This window comes from Panthera pardus, unplaced genomic scaffold (genome assembly GCF_024362965.1).
Source record: "Panthera pardus isolate Hobbes unplaced genomic scaffold, ASM2436296v1 HiC_scaffold_12, whole genome shotgun sequence".
NCBI classification, from domain to species: Eukaryota; Metazoa; Chordata; class Mammalia; order Carnivora; family Felidae; genus Panthera; species Panthera pardus.
The window spans coordinates 77,307,788-77,315,390 of record NW_026526677.1 but is presented as its reverse complement, the minus strand read 5'-3'; positions in this window follow the sequence as shown (position 1 = coordinate 77,315,390).

Below are 7,603 nucleotides of genomic sequence, written 5' to 3'. Positions count from 1 at the left end.
CTACGATGTCTCTAGTTCAAAACTCTCAATCCTGAGACACTCAGTTATATTGACCATAATCTACTACTGAAATGGTACCTTCTCTGGGTAGTTTTTCCTATGGCATGAAGATTATTCCCTCTTCTGTGTTCCTATAGTACTCTGAGCAAGTGTCCGTCAATATTATATTATAGTGATCTATATTGTATCTATATTATAATGATCTAGTTACACATCTGCTCCTCCAGGAGACTGTGAGCTCCTTGAGACTGGTAACCATATCACTCATACCTAGGGAATGGCTAACACAGGGCATGACACATGATAAGCACGAAATGTTTCCGAATTAATAAGCAAATTACTGCAGATACCCTATTTAACAAATTACTTAAAATAGTGAAATGCATTAATTAAAAATTAAACAAAATAAAATAACAAGAACAACAACAAACTAACCTATAAAAACTTGTCAGGTATATTATCCCATGGAAGTCAATTAAGTAGGAATTGTTTTGAATGCTTCCTTCTATTGCTCTTCTGGAGACTGGAAGTCAAGAGATAAAATTTGATTTAATATTAAAAGGTCTCAGTTTTATTAACTATCAACCTGGAGATTACTTAAAGACTTGATCTAATTAAGATGTTCACTCCCAATGACTGGCCAAGAGGCCTTTGTTCTTACCTGGATTGATTAGATGTACTCTTTTGGGTTAAACAACAAAGGCAGAACTGTTGTCTCCAGAAGGTATCTGCTAAAAAGAACAGATGTTACCTTGGTCAAAAGCAATAAACCTTGAGCTAGTCTCCCACCACCACCGAAGTGTGGCCCACAGATATGGTCCCTGAATGGAGAGTTGGACTCTGAACAGATGGCTAATTGGGCAGGAAATTCTGTTGAGAGACATTTTGGAATGAATGAGGAGCATGAGGTACTTCATGGGGAATCCAGAACCAAGAACGTGGCTGAGGAACAGCGGTGAGGCAGGGAGTGTTGCTGAGGGAAAAGGACACATAGCCTTTTAAATGGAAATGCTGCCAACTCGACCAAAGCAGGATTTCTTTGACCATTTATGCTTGGCTTTTCCTTAAATCTGTTTAATGATGGAAAGGGATTACTGTAGTCTTTGGAGGGGGAAGGTTAAGTCTTTTGTAGATTAATGTGATTTTTACTTAAATCAGAAAAGCATTTTGTCTGCAGTGTAACAGCAATTAACACAAAATGTTTGACTTCCACCTCTAAATATGATGGAGTAACTGAGATTGGATTTTATCTTCCACCAAAAACACTAGAAAATTGGACAGAAATACAATAAACTGTCTTCAGACTTTGGACAACAGACAATGCCAGCCTGTAATCCTTGAGAGAAGGTAAAAAGGCATTGTGAAGTCACTCTTTCAATTATTCCAGTTTTCTGTACTTTCTGGATGGAGAATTGTAGAGGGACAGCCGAGTAGAGCTCAGTGGTCTCGTTGTGTGGAGGACCCAGAAACCAGAAGCTGAGGAGGCTAAAGTGGTTGGCATTTGTAGGTCAGTGAATTGGAGACTAGAAAGCAGAGAACGAAGACCAGAAACTTGCATAGAGGTCCACTGGAGTCTATTATTAAATACTAATCTATGCAGAGCATGAAAACTCCTCCCAGCCAAGCAACGAACCACTAGGGAGCTGTAAAATCAATAATTTTCAGAGATCATACTTGACTAAAAACTATTTCAAGTAGTCAAAGTAGTGAGGCTTCATTTAATATTAAATAGGGACCCCAGAAGTTTCACACATCAGTAGTGGGGCTAGACTAACTCTAGAGTAAAGGCTACTCTAGACATTCCTAAAACCTTAAAAACAAACTTCAAAATGATCATGCTCACCTTTGATCGCTTGCCAAAACAAACACACTTTCATGGAAGATGACAAAATCCAGGCATGCAGATTGTAACAAGTCAAGGTTCCCAGCATCCAATAAATATTACTAGACATGGGGACGCCTGGGTGGCTCGGTTGGTTAAGCATTTGACTCTTCATTTCTGCTCATGTCATGATCTCACAGTTGGTGAGATCTATCCCTGCGCATTGGGCTTGCCCTGACACCACAGGGCCTGCTTGGGATTCTCCCTCTCTCCCTCTCTGTCTGCCCTTCCCCTGCTCATATACTTTCTCTCTCTCAAAATAAAGAAATAGACTTAAAAAATTATTAGACATGTAAACAAACAAGAAAACGCGAGGCATAACCAGAAAAAAAAATAAGTCAGTGGTAAAAACCTAGAAATGATGATGGAATTAACATATAATCGCTTTAAAATTGCTCTAAATAAATGTGCTAAAGGAATTAAAGAAAACCATGAAATTAGTGAGGAGAGAAATAAAAAATGTCTAAAAGGAAACAAATGGGACTCCACGAATGAGAAATCAATGTCTACAATAAACATGTTACAGGATAAAGATAACAAAAGACTGGATGTTGTAGAAGAAAAGATTAGTGAAGCTAAAGATGTAGGAATAGAAACTATCCAAATGGAAACAGAAAGAAAAAGGACTGAAATAATTGAATACAGCCTCAGCAATCTTTGCAATGATGTCAAGTACTCTACATACATATAACTGGAATCCATGAAGGAAGGAAGGTGGTAGAATAAGTATTTGATGAAATAAAGGGAAAACATTTCTAAATTTGATAAAACCCACAAACTCATAAATCCAAGAAACTCAGCAAATCCTAATCAAAATTAACAGTCAGATAAACATTAAAAAACCCCACCAAGGCATCACTTAATCAAATTGCTGAAAATCAGTGATACAGAGAAGATCCTAAAACAGCTAAAGGAAAAGAGAATTATCCTATAATGCAAAAAAAGAACACAGATAAAGATGTCAAATTTCTTTTGAGAAACAATACAAGCCAATACATACTGGAAAAACAGATATAAGCTACTGAAAAAAAGAAAAAAAATAGAATTCTATATTAAGCAAAAATATCTTTCAGAAACTGAGGTAAGAAAAAGGTTTATTCAGACATACATAAACAGCATATTGTAATATTGTGGATTTAAACCCAACCATATAAAGAATTCATGAAATGTAGATTGACTAAAGGCACTAAATAAAAGACCAGGCCAGTCAAATTGGATTAAAAAAAGCAATACTCAATTCTATGATACCTATGAGAAACCCACCTTAAATATCAAAACCCAGATTAAAAGTAAAAGAATGAAAAATTACCAAGAAAAAACAAATTAAAAGAAAGAGTGACTCCACTAGACTCAGAACACGGAATTACTATCAGGATAAACAAGAACATTATCAAGGTTTCCACTTTAAGAAGATGCTATTGATGGGGCTCCTGGGTGTCTCCGTGGGTTAAGCTTCTAACTTCGGCTCAAGTCATGATCTCATGGGCTCGTGAGTTTGAGCCTCCCGTCGGGCTATGTGCTGACAGCTCAGGGCCTGGAACCTGCTTCGGATGCTGTGTCTCCCTCTCTCTCTGCTCACTCACTCACTCTCTCTCTCTATCTCAAAAATAAACATTAAAAAAAAAAAAGAAGATGGTATTGAAGACCACAGAGGAAATAAACTCCTAACATAAACAAATGAAAATAATAAAGGTAAAAACAGAAAGTAATTAAAAAGAAAGTAGACTAACAGAAAATCAATAAAACCAAAAGCTGATTCTTTGAAAAGATGAATAAAATTGATAAGCTTGTAGCCAGGCTGATTTAAAAAAAAGACATAACATACAAATATCAAGAATAAAACAGTATTTATCACTATAAATTAAAAGGGACATAAGGAAATATTATGCATAATTTGTTCTAAAAAATTGACAACTTGGATGAAACAAGCATTTCTTGAATAGCACAATTTACCAAGACTAACATACGTAAAAGCAGAACACTTAAATAGCTTGTCTCAATAGAAGACATTGCATTTAATGTTAAAAGATGTCCTACAAAGAAAACTATAGATTTCTTGATTACTTCATTGGTGAATTCCATTAAACACTTAGGGAAGAAATAATACAAAGTCTACACAAACTTTTTTGAAAGCAGTAGAGAAAGAAATGCTTCTTAATTCATTTTATGAGGCCAGCCTTATTCTGATGACAAAGCCAGACTAAGACATTACAAGAAACTGGGTATTCATTTAGAAAAAAAGTAATTCAAACATCCATGACTTCACCTCATTCTCCTGCAGTAATTTGAAATGGCTCATAGACCTAAATGTAGAGGCCAAACTATGACATTTTTTTTTCAGGAAAACATGAGATAATCTTTTTGACCTCGTGCTGGCACAGATTTCTTAGAAACACAAAATATGAAATATGAAGAAATATGAAGAAAAATTTGAAAAATTGAACTTTATCTTAATTAAGATGTTCAGCTCTTCCTGAGATACCATTAAGGAAATGAAAAGCCAAACTTAGGAGAAAATATTTTTAAAACATGTATCTGACAAAGAACTTGTATCCTGAACATATAAAGAACTCTCAGAATTTAATAAGATAAAGCCAACCTTAATATAGGCAAAAGATTTGAACAGATATTCCAGCAAATAAGACATACGAGTTGCCAATAAGCACATGAGAAGATGCTCAACATCACTAATCATCAGGGACTGAAAATACAATGAGATACAATCACACACCCACTAAAATTACTAACATTAGAAAGATTGGCAAGGGCAAATATTGGCAAGAATGTAGAATAACTGGAACTCTTGTAAATTACTTATGGGACTATAAAATGGTAAAACATTTTGGAAAAAAGTCTGGCAGATTCTTACAAAGATCAACACAAAATTCCTATAGGACTAGCAATCATGCCTAGGAATCTACTTAGAGAAATAAAAGCATATGTCCACATGACAAGCTGTCCGTGAATGTTCATAGAAGCTTTATGCATAATAGTCAAAAACTGAAAACAATTTAAATGTCCATCAACAAATAAATGAATAAAAAAATTATAGTCTAACCACACACAGAATATTACTTAGCAAAAAACAAAACAAAACAAAAAACCATTGAAACATGTAACAACATGGGTAACCCTTAAAACATGTTGCATTCATCAGTTGATGGACATTTAGGCTCTTTCCATAATTTGGCTGTTGTTGAAAGTGCTGCTATAAACATTGGCGTACAAGTGCCCCTATGCATCAGCACTCATGTATCCCTTGGGTAAATTCCTAGCAGTGTTATTGCTGGGTCATAGGGGAGATCTATTTGTAATTTTTTGAGGAAACTCCACGCTGTTTTCCAGAGTGGCTGCACCAGTTTGCATTCCCAGCAACAGTGCAAGAGAGCCTAAATATCCAACTGATGAATGGACAAAGAAATTGTGGTTTATATACACAATGGCATACTACTTGGCAATGAGAAAGAATGAAATATGGCCTTTTGTAGCAACGCGGATGGAACTGAAGAGTGTTATGCTAAGTGAAATAAGTCATACAGAGAAAGATACCATATGTTTTCATCTTATGTGGATCCTGAGAACTTAACAGAAGACCATGGGGGAGGGGAAGGAGAAAAAAAAAAGTTAGAGAGAGAGGGAGCCAAACCATAAGAGACTCTTAAAAACAGAATAAACTGGGGGTTGATGGGGGGGGTGGGAGGGAGGGGAGGGTGGGTGATAGACATTGAGGAGGGTGCCTATTGGGATGAGCACTGGGTGTTGTATAGAAACCAATCTGACAATAAATTTCATGTTAAAAAAATAAAAATAAATAAAAATAAACACGTTTCAGATGAGAAAATACACAGAGTGAATTTATAGAAAATTCTTGCAATGGCAAAACTCATCTGTAGGGGCAGATGAGTTGTTGCCTGGGACTGGGGTGGAGATCAATTACTACGAAGGGGCGAAAGGGAACTTTTAGGGGTGATGGAAATGTATTGAAGACAGTTGTGCAGGTGAATATATTTGTCCAATCTCATTAAACTAAATATTTAAAAATGGGAGCATTTTATTATATATCATTTATTTCTCAATTAGGTTGATTTTTAAAAAGACATTTTCGGGGTGCCTGTGTGGCTCAGTCTGTTAAGCATCTGACTTTCACTCAGGTCGTGATTTCACAGCTCATGTGTTCAAGCCCTGTGTTGGGCTCTGTGCTGACAGCTCAGAGCCTGGAGCCTGCTTCGGATTCTGTGTCTCCCTCGCTCTCTGCCCCTCCCCCCACTCACACTCCATCTCTCTCTCCCTCAAGAAAAAATCATCATTAAAAAAAATTTTTTTTAAGACACATTTGCATCAGGAGAAAGGAAGTCTGCTATGAAGCATGATTGATTCCCTGAGATGACCACTGGTCAGCCAGTAATAATCATCCTTTAATTATAGAATTTGTGTTATATTAACTTGATATCCAAGCTAGGATGTGAATATAGCTTCGTTGGTACAGTTATGGGGGTTTTGCATGGCTAGAATTTATCATGAGATCTGGATGGTGGAAGGTATGAGTGAGAAATGCCAAAGGTAAAGAAAAGGGAAGACTGAAGTGCACAAGTCTGCCACGTGGTTAATGGTGTCCTTGACCACACATCACTTCAACTAGGTTCTAGAGAGATCTAAGTAGAGGGCAAGGCCAAACAAATATATACTATTCCCTGCTGGGCTTTTGGACCCACATGTTGTATCAGCCTTGTGAGAAGTGGGTACTAAGAGATGCAGAAAAGGGAACAGAGCATGAAGAGAGGGCAATTTACATGGGAACAAGTGTTCATAAACTTGTTACTTCTCTGGTCCTTGTCCTTCACATAGTAATGGCCCAAGTTTACATAGTGTTCGCTCTGTACCAGATATACAGATGGATGGATGGATAGATAGATAGATAGATAAAATACAGAGATAGATAGATATAGATATATAAAATCTATGTATTCATGACAATCCTTATTATTATCCCTGTCTCATAGTTTAGTAACTAAGGCACAGAGAGGCTAACTAACTCGCCTCTACTAAGAGACAGATCCAAGATTAAACCCCATATAGCATGGCGTGGAGTCTGTGCTTTTCGATTGTTACATTATTCTACCAGTTGTACTCTGAAGTTATCAGCATTTCAGAACTATTCCTCACAGATAGAATCAAGCAAAGAGAGTCTTCACCTCGACCTTCAGATTGAGAAGTTTAAAAAATCCTTTTTCCATTTCTCTCTCTCTCTCTGTTTCTCTTTCTTCTTTGCTGAGGGTAACTGCCAATCAATTATCTTATCTTTTGTTTACTAGATACACGTCGAGCGACCTCTATGTGCCTGGTATTATGCCTATCACTGGGGATTCAGAAGTAAGCACGATGTCATAGTAGCTGTCAAAAGACGGGACGTTTTTCCAAGATGACTTGGAGAAAGGCCCATCATGCCAACGGGAGTTTGGAGCACCTGCCACACCAGCATAATCCAGGGATTGAGGCAGCACAACTTGTATCCATGTTACCAGGAGACTGTCTGCACTTGACTAACTGAAGGTCACACCTGGGCATCCCTGGGGGTCCTCTTAGCTTTACCATTAAGCAATCTGAAGCCATAAAAGGATTAGGGTTGGCACACTTTTAGAGGATTAATGTGCTAACAAATTAGGTGATTTCGCTCAGCTTGGCTATTGAGGATAACATATTGTGAATTTACTGAGCTCATCT